Genomic DNA, 18,856 nt, shown 5'->3' on the forward strand with positions numbered 1-18,856 from the left:
GGTGAGAAAAAACTACCACCTGACTTTTTTATAACAGAAAACTTGCTTTTTTGTGAAACTTAAATATTTAAGGAAGGAAAAGGTGCTTTTGACTGTCATGTGATTTCACTTTTATATGGGAGCATTACTTTTACTTTAAAAACGGTTAAAACTTAATTTAAACCACTTTTATACAGAAGAAACTGATGTTGATGTGCATTCTGGGGCCAGGGTAAGTGTTTAAAATGTTTTTTTACTGTATTTTAATGGGGGATAAGTTAACCTTTTTAACTACCTGTTTTACTGACTATTGCTGCAAGACTTTCCCAGGAATCGGGCACCTTTTCTGGCTCTGTCACGAAAGGAGATACTGCCAGCCCAGCTATCTGGAATTTTGTAAATAATTGTATGTCATTTGTGAATATTAACATGATTTATATCAAAGTGTAACTAAAGACGATACTGCCAGGACAGCTGTCTGGAATTTTGTAAATGGTTGTCTCATTTGAGAATGTCAACATGCTTCATGTAAGATGCTTGTGTTACAAGTGTATTAGAACTGCATGTTGTGTGTATATGAAACTGCTGGTGCAGAAGTGTGTGTTGAAAAAGTATTTTACAAAGTACTGAGTTTAGAGATGTAACCACAGTGTATCCTACTGGATTAGAACAGAAATGTACCTGCACTATTGTAACTGTTTAGCTGTATATATTTTAACAATGGAAACTGGTACACCAGAGGTTAACTTCAGAAAAAATATCTGAAATTAAATTACTTTATAGCCGCGTAATAAAAGGATGTTGTCTTTCAGTGCAGTAACAGACACAATGTCTAGAACTAGAGGTTCACTGTATTGTCTTGGAAATATTTTTATTGTTTTATGACTTCCAGGATCTGCCTTAGATCTAAGACGAGCCTTGTCTGTGTATTTTCACAAGTAGGTGCTAAATGCTAACAGCTGCATCAGTGGGGAGTTTTACCTGGGATCGAGTCAGAGGACAAAATTTTATGTCATTCTGCAAGCTATCCCAGCAGTAATATTTGAGATATTAATTTAAGAACTCTCTTAGAGAGATTGAGTATTCTATATTTTTCTTTGACCTAACATCATCTTGAAAACCCACTCACCACATCTGCCTTGCTTGCTCTGTAAGTAAAGTAACTAGGCTGTAGTAATTTTCTAGATATAGTCAGGAATATAGCAAAGCTTAATTTAGATGATTTTCTTTATTTGAGACTGTCCTGCAATGTTGTAAATATTTCCTGGGATTTTGAACTGTGATGTTACTGTGATTATATAATGAGTATTTTCTTGTTCTTTTATTATTTATTATTAAATATATTTAAACTTTTCATTGTGACTGATATTTGTGAGACATACTTAAGTTCTGAGAGTACCTGCATATCTATTTGGTGACACTGAGTAGGCCACACGTAACAACCTTGCTCTTAATCAGACTACCATTTGTATTGATAGTAACATTACACAGTAAGATTGTACACCCTTTGTTAAGGGCCTTAAAGTAGCTGATAAAGAGGTGGCTGGTGGCAGTAATAACAACCTTATAGTCTTGGCAGAAGGGGGCATAGCTAGTAAACCTGTGCCAGCCGTTCCCAGGTGTGTGTATATGTAAAACAGATCTCCAAGTGTGTGTGTGTGTCAGCTATTTGGGAAAGGACACGACGAGCTAGTTGGACAGAGAGAGAGTGTTGGAGGTCTCGACTTGGCCAGTCAGCTGAGATCTCAACTCTATAGCTGTGCCAGTGGGGAGTCTTCTTGAGGATCTGGAGAAAGATGGAGAAACCAACCCCTGACTGACTGTGGTGTCTGTGTGCTCTTAAGAGAAATTGCACTTAATGTAGGGAGTTGCACCTGAAAATACTGTGTTTGTACCTGTCATCTTCCCATGTACTTTCCCCAGTGGTGCTAGTGAGGCTTTTTGATTACTGGGCCAGCTGTGGGGCATCACATATATTGGTTGGCAGTGGTGGGATATTCACATATTAGGATTCAGTGGTGTGGATATTGAACTTCTGTAACCTGTAAACAGTTTTCAGTAAGGAAGGAAGACGTTTGTACTCTCAATCAGTCACACAGAGAACATTCAGAGTTTCACATCACAATAGTTGTATTTATTTTTTGTTAGCATAGTTAGTCAGGGAGAGCAGGCAAGGATGTCAGCAGGTGGGTATGGCAAGCTGATAATGAGCCAGGTGGTTGAGATGTGCCAAGTCAAAGGACTGGTGCATGCCAACCTGACTAAAGCAGAGATGATTGCAGCCTTAGTCACTGCTGCATCACAGACCAGCAACCAGGAGGACAATCAGACTGACCTTGCGGATGTACAACACTCAAAAATTGACAGTTCAACCTTTCTACAGAGGACTTAAAAATCCATCTGGAGTTAGAGACTTGAACTGGAGGCCATATGGTTAAAACTAGAATCAGCAGAGAGACTGCGACAGGAGAAACAAATGGAATTAGAATCAGCAGAGAGACTAAGACGTCTGGAAGCTGAAGAAAATGAGAAGAGGCAACATAAAAAGGAGATACTGACTCTTCGCCAGATTTATGGAGGTAATGGGGAAGGGCGTAACCGAACCCCAGAAGCAATAAAGGTCAGTAAATGTCTTCCACAATTTACAGAGGGTGATAATTTTGATAGTTTTATTTATATGTTTAAAAGGGTGTGTAAACAGTATAATGTTGACCAAGGGCTCTGGGTACAGTTCCCGACCCCCTTACTCCACGGTGAAACTGTAACTGCTATTTCTAAATTGTCTGATACTGATTGCTTAAATTATAGTACTGTTAAAAATTGTCTAAAGTGTTTTAAGTTAACACCTGAAGCTTGGAAGCTTATAGAAAAACATTTCATGAGCATAGATGCAAGGCAGATGAAAGTGTGTGTGAATATATTGCTGAGTTAAGCACTTATTTTCATAGATGGATAAGTGGGTGTCAGGTCACCACTTTTGAAGAGCTGACAGACTTTGTGGTGAGGGAACAAGCCCTTAGCACGTTGCCTGGGGACATGAGAATTTGGTTAGCAGACAGAGAATGTAACACAGCAGATGAGTTGGGGAAAAAAGGGAGACCTATACGTACCAAGCAAGGCATCACTGCACAGGAAAGGGATACCCAGTGCTGCTCATGGGTCTAAGGGAACCCGTGGTGGGCAGCCTAAGCCACCCCAACAGAGTCTGCCAGTAGCAGGGGAAGTCACTAGTTCAGGTACATGGCCAGAACCAAGGGTTAAATGTTTTTAATGTAACCAGTGGGGCCATGTAGCATATAAATGTCCACTGAGGCAAGGTGAGGAACAAAAGGTGGTAGAGCCAGTAAGTGGGAATGAGAGAATGCCAGCAGTAAGTTGTCTGGAGACAACAAGGGTACCAGATTACCACAAGAGGTTATAGCTTGCCTAAGCAGATGGGAAACAGGCCACTGCTAAGAGAGAGAGAGAGTCTCTGACCTAACCATTGTGAAGCCTGCAGTGGTTAAAGAGGAGCACTACTTGCTTGGGCAGTCTACTCCATTCAGAGCTTTAGGAGGGACCCCATTCCAAATACCTTTGGCTAGGGTTCACCTTGACTGGGAGGGTAGAAAAAGAAGCAAGGAAGTAGGTGTGTTTGAAGGATATCCCTACAGATGTCCTGATAGGGAATGATTTTTGTAATACAGTACCTTGTGTGCATGCAGTTAACATGCAGTCAGTCTTGGATACAAGCATCCAAGTCTGGTAGCCCGGGGGGGGGGGGGGGCAGACTGACTGACTGACTGACTGACTGCACACTTGAAGCCAAGACTGGTGAGGTGGTTACTTCAGGGAGGGAACTACCCTTTAGCAGTGAGACTGAAAGTGAGCCACAGCTGCTTGTGGGTACTGATGTTCTCTTTGGCAGAGTGAGTAGTAGTACCCATGCTGACAGTGAGGCACCGCTGTCAGAGGATACCAGACTTCCCGTGAAAGGGGAGCTGGGAAGGGTTACCAAGGGGAAGTTGAGACAGGCTCAGGTCTTGGACCTTACATTACAAGGCCTAAGGGAGGTAGCTAGTGAGTAACCTGATTCACAAGGAAAGGAGGAATTTGTATACTGGGTCAAAGGGTTAATGTTTAGAGTGGATCCCTGAGGGAGGGCTAGAGGAGGGCAGTTGGTAGTGCCCAGAGCCTACTGTCTGGCACTTATAGCCATAGCCCATGACATTCCCTTAGCAAGTCATATGAGGCTAAAGCGTACAAAGAGACTCATTATGCAGAACTTTTATTGGCCTGGGATTTCCAGAGATGTAATAGGGTACTGCAGGACCTGTGACCAGTGCCAAAAGGTAGGCAAGGCAGGAGACCAGGTCAAAGCTCCTTTGGTGCCTTTGCGTGTGATCGAAAATCCATTTCAGAGAGTACCTATGGATATTGCGGGGCCTTTGAGTACCCCAAATTCCAAAGTGAAGAAGTGTATCCTAGTGGTAGTAGATTATGCTACAAGATATCCTGAGGCTGTGGCTCTTTCCTCCATCGAATCAGAAAAGGTGGCAAATGCTTTGTTAGAGATTTTCAGCAGGGTAGGTTTCCCAAAAGAAATACTGACTGACAGGTACCAATTTCATGTCAGACCTGCTGGCTTGTCTGTGGAAGCAGTGTGGGGTGAAGCACCTAAAGACCACCCCCTACCATCCCCAGACTAATGGCCTGGTTGAGAGGTTAACCTCTACACTGAAGATCATGCTACAGACCTTTGCAGACCAGTTTGAGAGGGAAGTGGGACAAATATTTGCCCTATTGGTTTGATTACAGAGAAGTGCCCCAGGAATCCACAGGTTTTTCACCATTTGAGTTACTATGCGGGCTAGGATGGGGGACCTCTAGATTTGGTTCGTGATGAGTGGGAGGTTGAGTGTGTATCCCACAAGGAGTCTGTTGTGGCATATGTCCTAAACCTCAAGACAAGGTTCAGAGAACTCATGGGCTTGGCCCAGGAAAACCTGGCAGAAGCCCAACAGCAGAAAAAGGTCTGGTATGACAGGAATTCTGGAGCTAGAGAGTATGCTGCCAGGCAGCAGGTTCTGGTTCTCATTCCTGTCAGGCACAACAAGCTGTAGGCAGCTTTGGAGGGACCCTTCAACATGGTAAGGAAGGTCAGTGATGTTAACTACATGGTAGAACTGCTAGGCAGGAGGCAGGGGCTTAAATTTACCATGTTAACATGATGAAACCTTACCATGATATAGAGGCCCTTGTGCTGAGTATTTGCAGTGGCTGGCAGGAGGGGGATCTGGTGACTGATCTCCTCAGTGAGGCTCAGACTGACACCTCAGTGGAAGTGGTAACAATGTCCCAGCAGCTATCCCCTACCCAGGTTTGAGAAATCAGAGCAGTGTTAGAGGAGTTTGGGGGCGTGTTCACTGGGAAACCAGGGTGCACCCACCTGGTGCAGCACCATGTGGATACAGGACCCCAAAGGCCTATTAAGCAGCCCCCTTATAGGGTGCCTGAGAGGGTCAAACAGACTCTGAAGGAGGAGATACAGGAAATGTTGGAACTAGGGGTAGTCCAGCAGTCCCTGGGCCTCCCCAGTGGTGCTGGTACCAAAGAAGGATGGCAGCATCAGGTTCTGTGTGGACTACAGGAAATTAAATAGTCACACCGAATCAGATTCCTAAGACAGATATAGCTCTAGAGCTGGGTGGGGCTACGTATTTTAGCGCTATTGATCTTACCAAGGGCTACTGGCAGGTGACCTTGACTGCCAGAACTAGACAGAGGTCAGCCTTTGTGACGCCTTTTGGCTTGTATGAGTTCATGAAGATGCCCTTTGGGATGACAAACGCCCCAGTGACTTTGTAGAGGCTGATAGATTGTATCTTAGCAGGAGCAGGAGATTTTGCCCTTGCTTACCTGGACGATATTGCCATCTACAGCCATTCCTGGCATGAGCACTTTCAGCATGTCAGGGAGGTGCTGGGCAGGGATGACCATTAGGCCCAATAAATGTCTAGTGGGTATGGCAGAAGTCTCTTACCTATGCATAGAGTTGGGGGGTGGTAAGATCAGGCCAGAGCCTGCCAAAGTGGAACCTATTCAGTCATGGCCTTTCCCCTGTTACCAAAAAACAGGGGAGGGACAACAGGGTACTACAGAATGTTTTTCCCCAGTTATAGTACCATAGCTTCTCCCCTCAGAGACCTGACAAGGAAGAACAAGGTAAATAAAGTAGTGTGGACCACAGCATGTGAGCAGGCATTCCTAAAGCTTAAAGGATATTTGGGAGGACACCCTGTGTTAGCCAGTCCAGATTACAGCAAATAATTTGTTATGCAGGTGGATCTTCAAACTGTAAGGTGGAGCTGTACTCAGCTAGGTTTCCTGAAAGGGGGAAGAGCACCCAGTAGTACATCTCAGTTGTAGACTGCAACCCATGGAGGAGTAGTATGCAGCTGTAGAAAAGAAATGTCTAGCCATAGTTTGGGCACTGCAGAAACTTCAGCTTTATCTGTATGGAAGGAAATTCAAGCCAGCCAGAAAATGCCAAGTTACTCAGGTGGAGCCTGGCATTGCAGGTGTATAATATGACAGTTCAACACCACAGTGGGGTTTTGAAAAGTACTGAGCTTAAAGATGTAACCACAGTATATGCCCTACTGGATTCGAATGGAAATATACCTACACTATTGTAACAGTTTAGATGTATATATTTTAACAATGAAAACTGGAATACCAGAGGTTAACTTCAGAAAAATAGCTGAAATTAAATTACTTTAGCCACGTAATAAAATGATGTTTTCTATCAGTTTCAGTGTAATAATAAACACACTGTCTATAACTAGATGTTCACTGTATTGTTGGAAGTATTTTTATTGCTTTATGACTTTCAGGATCTGCCTTAGATCTATGAAAAGCCTTGTATTTTCACAGGTAGGTGCTAAATGCTACCAGTTGCATCAGTGTGGGGTTTACCTGGGATAATTAGATGACAAGAAATTGTCATTCTGCAAGCTATCCCAGCAGTAATATTTGAGATACTAATTTAAGAACTTTCTTAGAGAGACTGAGTTTTCTGTATTTTTCTTTGACCTGACAACATCAGCTGGAAGACCCAACACATCTGCCCTGCTTGCTCTGTAAGTAAGTTAACTAGGATATAGTAATTTTCTAGATATAGTCAGGAATATAGCAAAGCTTAATTTAGATGTTTTTCTTTGAGACTGTCCTGCAAATTTGTTTTAAATATTTCCTGAGATTTTGAACTCTGATGTTACTGTGATTATATAATGAGTATTTTCTTGTTCTTTTATTATTTATTATTAAACATATTTAAACCTTTCATTGTGGCTGATATTTGTGAGACATATTTAAGTTCTGAGAATACTTGCATATTTATTTGGTAACACTGTCTAGGTCACTCCTAGTAGCCTTGCTGTTGGTCAAACTACCATTTGTATTGATAGTAACATTACACAGTAAGATTACACACTCTTTGTTAAGGGCCTTAAAGTAGCTGATAAAAAGGTGGCTGGTGGCAGTAATAACAATCGTATAGTCTTGGCAGAAGGGTGCAAAGCTAGTAAACCTGTACCACCCTTTCCCATGTGTGTGTGTCAGCTACTTGGGCAGGGATATGAAGCACTGGTTGGACCGAGAGAGTGCTGGAGGTCTTTGCTTGGCCACTCAGCTGAGATCTCAATTCTGTAGCTGTGCCAGTAAGGAGTCTGCTTGGAGATCTGGAGAAAGAGGGAGAAACCAGCCCTGGATGGACTGTGGTCTCTGCATGCTCTTAATGGAAATTACATTTGTTGCAGGGAGCTGCATCTGGAAATACTGTGTGTTGTGTACCTGCCATTCTCCCAATGTCTGTCCTCCACTGGTGCTAGTGTTGAGGATTGAGGGTCCTTGATTACTGGGCCAGCGGTGGGGCATCACAGGCACAACCATGGAGCAGCTCACCATTTCCATAATTCTGCATTCTTCCAACCATAGAAACAAAAAGATTAATAAGCAGCCTTTGCCATCACAGCAGGCTGATAAAAGGCCTCGGCTACAGGTGAATGACTCTGCTGTAGCCAAAGCTGGTTTCTCAGACCACTCATCTTTTCCTTAAGTCTTGCTAATGTAGTCCCCACAGCCACCATGGACCTGGACCTAGACATATTCTCTGTGGCTACTGGAGTGCCCTTGGCAGGCAACAGACAAGGCACGCTTGTCACTTTTATGAGAAAGGTCAGGGAATACCATTCTGCTTAGCCAGAAAGCTGTGTCCATTTCTGTAGCGGTGGTGTACTTCCATAAGTGGGCCTGTTTCTTCAGATTTTCACGTCAAAAAGAAGCAAAAACTTAAACATATGATGTTATGTGATCCTATCTCGCCTACATTCTGTACTGATGGGTTCGGAGCCGATCCTCGGCTCCGACTTGGCACGCTATACTATAGAGCGAAGTCTCTAATTGGCTGAGCTATTCTATATCCCAGGATGCACCACCACCACTTCCCCAGATCTCGTTTGCCGCTTGACAGCAATAGACGTGGTCTCGACTTGGCTGGGCTAAGTACTCTTTACTGACAAATTTTCTGTCAGAATTTCTCTAATTTTTCACCCAAAAGCTGTTTTAACAGCTACTTATCACTTGTTGAGTGTTTTTGTGAAGGAAAGTTGTGTGTATTTTCGCAGCGCTAGATTCCCGCTCTTATTAGTAGAGGTTTCCCTTGCGCTCTAGTTCAGGATATCTGTGTTGTTTAAAATTGCTGTTTATAATTTTTGTGGTACTTGTACATTAAAATCTAGGTCCCGTTTTAGTTAGAGGGGTCTTGCCCTCGCGCTCTGTTAGAGCCTTGTTATAGTTTACCTGTTGTCTGTTTCGGAGTCTATAGGTCAAATCCTGCTTAAGTTAGAGGGATTTGGTTCTCAGTGATTATTTTTGTCCCTAGTGGTTGTTTGTGTTGTTCTAGTGATGTCGAAAGAACATAGACCTTCGGGTTTTAAAAAATGTACCAAGTGTGGGTACAAGATGTCTATAACGGATGATCACTCGCTGTGTGTTTATTGCTTAGGGCCTAAGCACCTTCAAGAGTCGTGTAGTGTATGCCACGCTTTTTCTTCTCGTGTCCTCCAAGAGAGGAAAAACAAATTAATATTGAAAGGGATGATCTCCCCTTCCTTTGAGGAGGCTTTATCTTCTTCCCCCTCTCCTTCCAGGAAGAAGAAGTCTTCGGCTCCAACCAGTCCGTCGGAGCCGACAGCAAAGAAATCAAGGCAGGCTTCTCCGTCGGCTCCACGGACTTCGGAGCCGAGGTCGGAACGGTCTGCCTCGGTGCCTCCAGCCTCGACTCCTCTGTCTTCGGAGCCGAGCGCTCGAGCATCGAGAGGTGTGTCACCTTCTTCGGCTCCAATGGTTTCGGAGCCGAGAAAGGTCACACTCAGTCTCTTCTACCTCGGCGCCGAAGTCCCCGTCGGCTCCGAGGGAAATTGCTGTGCTGGTGGAATCTCCCTTGGTGCCGATACTGCTTGAGACTATTCGGAGCCGGTCCCCCAGTCTTTCGGAACCGGTGGATAAGTCAACTCGGGCCCGATCGGTCTCTTCTCGGTCCTCGAGGATGTCCGATTCGGATATTGACAGGGTGCTTCAAAGGCCGTTTCAGTCTCCAGTCTTTCAAAAGTTAGTCTCGGCTCCAGCCCAGTCGGCTTCGGAGCCGATTGTCCACCCTGTTGTCTTGGTTCCTCCTCCAACAGCCTCGGCACCGTTGGAGTCGGTGCTGGTGGAGGTTTTCGGGTCGGCTCCGACCCTTACTCCAACCCCGACCTTCGGATCGGAGTTCGGTACACGGACCTCCTCGGTCGGCCCCGGGGGTGACACTTCGGGTCCGATGCTTTCGGTTCCGAGCCTCCCTCTCGGTGCGTCGGCTGCGGGAGTGCCTTCTACCGTTGTGGCCTCGGGGGTCGGACCTTCCCAGGACTCGGGGGGGGGGGGGGTCCGGCCTTCAGGGCCATGAGGAGTGCTTTAGCCAAATCTTCCTTGGCTACCTCCACCATCTCTCCAACACCTTCCCTTGGCATGGAGACTTGTTCCTTTGTTGTTCCCCTGTCTCAAGACAGCGGAGCCCTGGGGCCTGAGGTCACCCCCATTGGGGATTCCTCTCTTCCTGGGGGTCCTTCCGAGGCTTCTTCGGAGGAACCTCCCAGGAAGAGACAGTGTAAGAGGAAGCACATCGACTCGCCTGATGAGTCTCTCACCTCGGACACCGACCTCGATGATGCGGAGGGGTCCCCCAAGTCGTCCTCGGATGATGTCTCCTTTGTAGACATCTTAGAAATCCTCAAGCAACGAGGCGACTGGCAGTCCAAACCCCCTTCCGCTGAGGAGTCGGTCTTCCTCAAGGCCTTCGGGGCTCAGCCTTCCGCCTCCTGGGTGTCTCCGCCCTTCGATGAGCTCCTGGATTTGATCTCTCAAAGGGCGTGGGAGCACCCGGATTCTGTGGAACCGGTGCCAGCTCGCCCAAATAAATTTGTCAGCCCCCCCTGAAAAGGAATTCTTATCCAAAGGTGTGGCCGTAGATGCCCTGGTGGTGGCATCTGCTACCCAGCAAGATGTGGCAGAGGCTTCGACGTCCGTCCATCCTCCTAATAAAGAGTCCAGGAGTATGGATCGGTACGGGAAGTGCACCCTTACTTCAGCAGCCTTTACTTTAAGGTCTCTGAATTACCTGACGCACTTCACCAGACTGCAGAGGGATCTGGTCAAGGAGCTTTCAGATACCCTCTCTGGTAACCTACCTGAGCAGTTGGCTCAGACAGTTAGCTCTCAGTTGGCTACCCTGTCATCAGTATCGAACTCGTCCATGAGGCTCATTTCATATGTGGCCGAAGGGGCGAGTAGAGCAGCGGGTACAGGTGTTGCTCTACGGAGACAAGCCTGGCTCCGCCTGTGTCATTTTGCGGAGGCCTTCAAGTCTTTCTTTGCCGACGCCCCCTTTGATAGGTCCTCCTTGTTTGGACCCAAGGTAAAGGACACCTTGACCCACTGTGAACAAGAGGGTAAGACCTTGACTGCCGTAGGGGCACGGTTTTCCACTCCCTTCCGGCCTTATCCCAAGGCTAGAAGAGGGGGGAAAATGTGGTTCCGCAAATCTCAGAAGACTTACCCCTCACAGCAGGATGATTCCCCTTCTAGAGGCAGAGAGGGGGAAATTTTTCAGGAAGACGCCGTCCCAGAGGCGGCAGAGGCCCCCGCAACACTGGAGACCGCGAGTCCTTTCGTGGCTCCTCAACCTTCCAGCATCCCTGAAGGATTGTCCGACTGCGCCGCTCCGGAGCCAGTCGGGGGTCATTTTTCGAGGCACCTAAAGGCCTGGGAGAATATCACTCAGGACTGATGGGTGCTCCGGATCATTGCCGGAGGTTACAACATTCCCTTTTCTCAGCCCCCCCCCCCCACTATCCCGGAAAATCCCGGACCCACCACCCAGTCAACGGGATCTCGCAGCCATCGAAATTTCAAAGCTGCTTCAAAAAGGAGTCATCCAACCGGTCCCCGAAGACCAGACCGGATTAGGGACTTACTCAAGATTCTTTTTGGTGCCAAAAAAGACCGGGGACATGAGGCCCATCTTGGATCTCAGCAAACTCAACCGTTCTGTCAAGAAGTCCAAGTTCCGGATGGTCACCTTACAATCCATTCTCCCGCTGCTGGAGAAAGGTGTTTGGATGTGCTCCATAGATCTCAAGGACGCCTATTATCACATCCTGATAGATCAGGCGTCCAGGAGACACTTGCGCTTCAGCCTGGGAGACAGTCATTTCCAGTTCTGCGCACTGCCCTTTGGTCTCACCACAGCCCCCAGGGTGTTCACCAAATGTTTGGCGGTGGTGACTGCTCACCTGAGAAGTCTAGGATTCCAGGTGTTTCCATACCTAGACGACTGGCTCCTAACTGCCACCTCCAGGCGTCTACTCTTACAAAACCTAGCAGCCACTATTTCTCTAGGCAACTCCCTAGGAATCACCTTCAATTGGGCAAAGTCGGTGTTGCTGCCATCTCAGCGCATACGGTTTATTGGTGTAGAGATAGACTCAAAGCAAATGCGGGTCTATCTTCCTACAGAGAGGATAGAAACATTACAATCTCAAGTCCGAGCATTGCTCTCCAAACGCCGAGCCCCAGCAAGGATGGTCCTACAACTGTTGGGTTCCATATCGGCTACCGTTCTCCTAGTTCCCTTAGCAAGATTGCACATGAGGATTCTCCAGTGGCTCCTGTCAGTCCAGTGGTCGTATCAGGATCTCCCTCTGTCACCTCATTATAATCACGGAGACGTGCAAACAGGACCTCCGTTGGTGGCTTCTTTCCTCCAACCTGGATCAGGGGCGACCCTTCGTTTCTCCACCTCCAGTGGCCACTTTGACTACGGACGCCTCCCAGATGGGGTGGGGGGGACATTACCTGGGCAGGTCAGTACAAGGCAAGTGGCACCCCGACGAGAGTTCCCTACACATCATTATACTGGAAATGAGGGCGGTGCTTCTATCGCTACAAGCACTACACAGTTACCTCCCCCAGGGCATGATTGCCGTTCAGTCCGACAACATGTCTGTAGTCTGGTACCTGAACAAGCAGGGAGGGACCAGGTCCTATCCCCTTTGCAGAGAGGCCATGAAAGTATGGGATTGGGCTATTGCAACCAACCGTTTCTTGGTAGCAACACACATTCCGGGGAGATCCAGTGTGATAGCCGACAGACTGAGCAGAACTATTCTCTCCCTACACGAGTGGTCTCTGAACGATAGAGTGGCAACTCAAATCTTCAGAAGATGGAGAACTCCTTGTTGCGACCTCTTTGCAACTCCCCTCAACACGAAATGTCTGCAGTTCTTCTCTCTCACCCCAGTTCCGGGGGGGTTTCCCAAGGACGCCCTAGTCCAACCTTGGCCCACCGGCCTACTGTACGCCTTTCCACTGGTTCCCCTTCTTCCCAGGGTAATCCAGAAGGCGATTCACTTGCAGTACAAGATGATTTTAGTTGCCCCATAATGGCCTCGTCAAGTCTGGCTGCCCTTTCTTCGGAAACACGCACTGGACGGTCCATGGTTCCTGGACCAGGTGCCAGATCTCTTGATCCACCAGTCGGGACAGCTTCATCAGTCCCTTCACTCATTGAGGTTAACAGCTTGGCTCCTCCACTTCCGACTATAGTCAGGAACCAGGTTTTGGACTCTGAAGTCATACATATCTTTTCCTCGGCCCACAAGAATTCGACTAAGAAGATGTATAACAGCAAATGGAAGAGATTCGCCGTTTGGGCCCAACTCCGGGGATTAGATCCCATTACTACCCCGGTGTCTGATGTTTTGAAATTTTTGGCTTCCTTATTCAATCAAGGTTCTTCGGTCTCTACCATTAAGGTTCAATTAGCAGCCATTTCTAATTTTCATGAAAGTATAGACCCACCTTTGATGAGCAATAAGTTGTGTAAAGCCTTCATGAAAGGTGCTGGGCTGCTACGACTTCCAATTTCTCATCCCGCTCCTCCGTGGGATCTTAATTTCGTATTAGGTGCTTTGACCTCTTCCCCCTTCGAACCAGCAGCAACTTGTGACTTGAAATTTCTTTCTTGGAAGACTGCCTTTTTGGTGGCAATTACATCAGCCAGAAGAGTTTCGGAACTCCAAGCACTATGTGTCAAACCACCGTACTTGGTTTTTCACATGGGTAGAGTATCCCTCAGGCCTAATCCATCCTTTGTTCCCAAAGTTTGTTCTAGTTTTTGTCTCCAACAGTCATTGGAACTCCCAGTTTTCTTCCCCAACTACTCAGACAGAGTGGAATATACCTTCCATTCATTGGATGTTCACAGGCAATTGCATTTTTACTTAAATAGGACGCATCAAACACGGAAAACAGATCAGTTGTTTGTGTCCTTTTCAGACAATAAATTGGGCAAAGCCGTCACGAAGGTCACTATTGCCAAGTGGATCAGAGACTGTATCAGTCATACTTATTTTCTTTCTAATAAAGAGCTTACAACCTCTGTGAAAACTCATTCTACAAGGGCTATGGCTACTTCGACAGCCTTTCATTCCAAGCTTGCCATTAGTGACATTTGTGCTGCGGCTACCTGGTCTTCTCCTCACACCTTTATTTCTCATTACAAATTGGATGTGGCATCTCGGGGGCGAGCTTCCTTCGGTTCCACAGTTCTCAGGAGTGTTTTCCAGTGAGCCACCCAGGAATCAGGTGCTAGGGACGCTGTCTCATCAGTACAGAATGTAGGCGAGATAGGACATAACATCTTTTAGTTATGTACTTACCATAACTTTAGATGTTTGGGATCCATCTCGCCTACATTCCTAATAACCCTCCCTCCTTCCCCCTGCCTTGGAGATCAGAAGAGACCGGACGGTTCAGTTTAGCCATTTCATCTTGAAACAGCTGGCAATGTTATTTCAGCTGTCTATGACTGTGTGCATGTGTGCGGACAAACAAGATCTGGGGAAGTGGTGGTGGTGCATCCTGGGATATAGAATAGCTCAGCCAATTAGAGACTTCGCTCTATAGTATAGCGTGCCAAGTCGGAGCCGAGGATCGGCTCCGAACCCATCAGTACAGAATGTAGGCGAGATGGATCCCAAACATCTAAAGTTATGGTAAGTACATAACTAAAAGTCTTGTCCTGTCTCAGTTACCCTGGACAAGCATAATTTATTGGGTTTAGCCCAGGATTTAATGCAAGCTCTTGACCCTTCCTGTATGAATGTTTCTGGTAAAAGAAAGGGATTGCTAATTTTCTGAAGAGATTCAAGAGGCTGAACCTCAAAATGATTGTGAAAGCACAGACTATTTCATTTCCACAATATTGTGATTAAAATTCTATGGCTTGTGTGGCTTTGGCCAATCATTTTTGGAGGATTATCTTTCTCTGAAACTTTTTCTAGAATGAGTCACTTGTTTCAATGAGAAAATGTAATGTTTCTCATCCCTCAGGAAGTATTATAATAAGCTACATCTGGAATTTCAAGAACCTACTCCTATTCCTCTTGTTTTGTCTGCTTTGGAGGATGTTTGATCACAGCTTGTAATTTACTTGATTTGAAACCTGCTGCCCCAAAGAAAGCAGATAGACTTTACAAGGTGCCGAAGTGCTTTAAGTCTTTATAGACTTTACCCTAGATATGACTACAACAATTTGACTTATTTTAGTGAATCCAGCTGCTGCTAAACATATAGGTGTATAGGTAAGTACTAGGCTAGTTTTAAGCCTAGACAATTTCCCTTTTTGTGCTTGAATTAAACTATCCTATTTGGTTAGACATTGGCCTTACCCATCCTGTAGTTGATAGTTATATATTACCTCTAATAAGAATAACTGGGATCATACCAGGGATAAACCTTTTAGGAGCTACCTGTGTCCATCAGTAGTATAGGGGGCAGTCCTGGACTTAATATTTTGTTCCCCATCCATAGATCCAAGTTGAGCTTGAATATGGACGGGGATGAAATTTAACTGTGGATGAGGAGTCTGTTCCAGAGCAGCGGTATCTTCTGCAAGGTGAATCTGACCCACCAAACCATTCTGTTGATATTGCAAAAAAGGTTTATACCCACAGACCAAGTATTTCTTATGCCATTTACTTGCTTATGTGCACTAAATCCATCAGTATTGAGATGGAGGATACCTTGTATGCCAGACACAGGTCATCTCAAAGCAGTATGTAGGATACAGAGTATAGTGCTATGCCTTAGAGTCGGTCTTTGTAAGACATGTTGTGAATCTCTTGTATCCTTTTAGTTGGGTATCTATGTGGGCATTCGAGTTTTTGCATGTGTCTGGGCAGATACATGCCAAAGGGGGCATAATATATATATAATGACTGGTCTAATCATGGGAGAAAATGACATCCCTACATGTAGACGCAATCCCTTTGTTTATATGCTGTGCAGTGTAGAATGATTTTCTTTTAACAATGGACACATATTGGTCAAACGTTAGGTCACTGTCCACATAAGTTTCCAAATCACAAACAACTGGGCTAACTCTGAGGTGTATTGTTAATGTGACATTTCCCAGGGAATAGATGACTTCCCAAAGGATACATTGATGTGTTTTTCCCATTTAGTTTCAGTCTGTGATTTTGGCACCAGATATTTATTTGCGACAAATCATCCTGCAGGATGGCAAAGTCATCTGAGGATTCAGTGACTGTTCCTAACTTGCAGTCATCTGCAGACTTAGTCAGCCAGAGCCTTGTAGTAAAATGTTTAATACTAATCCCTCTCCTTTTGACAAGGATGGGAGGGCTTTTGATAAATATGGGAAAACGCATATTCTTTTTAAACATTTGTTTTTAGAATTCTCAGCTGTCAAGTTCATATATTAAAGTTTATGCCTGCCACTTGTGGGAGTATAAAGAATATGTTGCCATCTGTTTCATCTTGTGAGAAGAAATATGTTTTGTGCAACTTGGTGTTTTTTGTGCCTCAAGTGGCTACCCAATGTTTGAAATGTATTGCTACCTCTGGAATAGTAAATGAGGAGGTGTGCCTGCCTGCATTCTCAAATCTTTCCAGAGGATGTTAAAATGTGATTTTGAATTCTCCCTTGGATAGAGAACTGTTTTTGAAACCTCTGCCGAAGAAGTAGTTAAAAAGTGTGATGCGAGAGGTAAGCTGATTCAAGGGATCTCAAATTTTTCAACTCTACTTTTGTATGTTTGCCAGGGGATAACCCTGCTTCTTCCACAACTTTCTTTTAAAAAAGGAAAGGAAACAGTCCCGGAAAGCTGCCGTAAAGTAAATGTCTCTTTCTTTGACATATTGTTTCCACCAGATTGGTTCTGGAAGTAATCCATCAAGGTTACATATGGCAATGAGAGTTTCACTCCCTCTTGGGAGTTCCTCCTCACACACCCAGCCAGACTCTCCTTTTCCCTCTTGACATTTCAACACATGCTTGCTCAGTGGGTAATAGAACCCTGTACCAAAGAGAGAATCCTGTTCAGTCAGGGGAAGAGTTTTATTCCAGGATGTTCCTTGTGCCAAAGAAAGAAAATTTGAAGGGACAAATTCTAGATCTTTCTTTTTTGAATCCGTGTGTGGTAATTTCCAAGTTCAAAATGCTCTGTCTCCACATTTTTCCATACTTGGATAACTTGCTTAAAGTGTCAAGAACCTCTCATTTGGGTAAGGGATCTCCCCCACAAGCTGAGATTCCAAAAGAATTTACCAAAGTCTTGTATGACTTCCTTCTCACAAAATTGTTTTCCTGGGCTGTCTCATGGACAGCTCATTTGAAAAAGGTTTTCTTCCACAGGAGAAAAAAAATAGATCATTATTTTGATATTTTTCTGAGTTTTTCCAGTCAAACTACTATCTCAGCAAGGGAATTCCTCAGAATTCTGGGACTCATGGCTTCTATGATACTCATACCTCTTCTGACACCCCACATGAGAAACATTCAGTGGTAGGTGAAATTTGTTGGTCCCAGCAACAACATGACAATTCAAATTCCAGTCTGGGGATTTATGAAAAGGGAGATTTTGTGATGGAGATACCAAATTACTCTAACTCCAGGCCTCCCAGTCTTTCTTTCTGCTCCAGCACAGTCACTATGGATGCCTCAGACTTTGCTTGGGGAAGCATTGTTTTGTGGGGATTTGAAACCAAAAAAGAAAAAGAGAGAGGCCTAATGCACAAACATAAGAGATGTTGGCTTTTATAAATTATGTCAGCCATTTGTGATTTCTGGGACCTCTTAGTGTTTACAGACAACAACAAAGAGATGTGGTACATAAACAAGCAAGATGGAATCAGATTTTACCCTCTGTATAGATATGCACAGTCTCACTCTACAATCATCTTACATACTGTTAGAACAAATCTGAAGAGGACCAAGACAGACCCTCACAAATGGAAACTGAATTTGGAGGTCTTCCAAGAATTGATCCAGCTGTCAGGAACACTGTGTGTGTGTGTGTGTGTGTGTGTGTGTGTGTGTGTGTGTGTGTGTGTGTGTGTGTGTGTGTGTGTGTGTGTGTGTGTGTGTGTGTGTGTGTAAATTCTGCTCCGGGACTCCATGCAAGAAGGCCTGGAAGACAAATGTTTTTTTCTTTTCCATGAACAGGAATGTTCCTATATGCTTTTCCACCCTCTCCACTTGTATCCAGGGTCATTCTGAAGATTCATAATGACTCTTCCAAAGATCATTGTGGTGACTGCCTAATGGCCCAGGCAGCAGAGGTTCTCCTTTCTTTTAGAAATGGCTAGGGGCATTTACAACAAGCTTCCTTACAGACTGTTTTTACTCACACAATACCAGGGGGTGTTTGATGCACTCCAACCCTAAACAACTCCAACTGACTGCTTGTATAATAGACTTTTAATACCTTTTAGGCATATGTTTACTGAGGACATGTAGGAAGTATTGATAGAGTCAAGAAAGCCTGCTATTAGAAAATCATATATTAACAAATGAAAAGGGTTTTGTAGTTCATGTCAATTAAAGAACCAGCAGCCATTCAACGCTAGGGTTTCTATGGTTCTACATTTTGTGTGTGACTATTCATTGGCCTATCTTACTCCAATCAGTCAAGGTTCACTTGTCTGCCATTTCAGCATATCTGCTAATGGATCCCCATCTTTCAATGTAACCACATATGAAAATGTTTTTAAAGGGAGTCCCATAAGAAGCCTCCTAGGAAACTGGTGAACTCTTTGGGATCTTAATTTTATGTTCTAAAAACTAACTCTTGCTCCATTTGAACCTGCTCATTGGAATGACTTGAGACTCTTGACATTCAAAACTATTTTCCTAATTGCTCTGACCTCTGCAAGAAGAGTATTTAAGTTGCAAGCTCTCAGGGTGGCTCAACCTTATCTCATTTTTCACAAAGAT

At 45.0% G+C, this 18,856-nt stretch overlaps 1 protein-coding gene across 5 annotated transcripts in view; it reads left to right on the plus strand.

Moving 5' to 3' along the window:
• UIMC1 (ubiquitin interaction motif containing 1) overlaps nucleotides 1–18,856 on the plus strand; it is a 2,105,680-nt gene that overhangs the window by 1,253,106 nt on the left and 833,718 nt on the right. The window lies entirely within an intron of this gene.

This window comes from Protopterus annectens, chromosome 4.part0 (genome assembly GCF_019279795.1).
Source record: "Protopterus annectens isolate FY-2018-M chromosome 4.part0, PAN1.0, whole genome shotgun sequence".
NCBI lineage: Eukaryota > Metazoa > Chordata > Ceratodontiformes > Protopteridae > Protopterus > Protopterus annectens.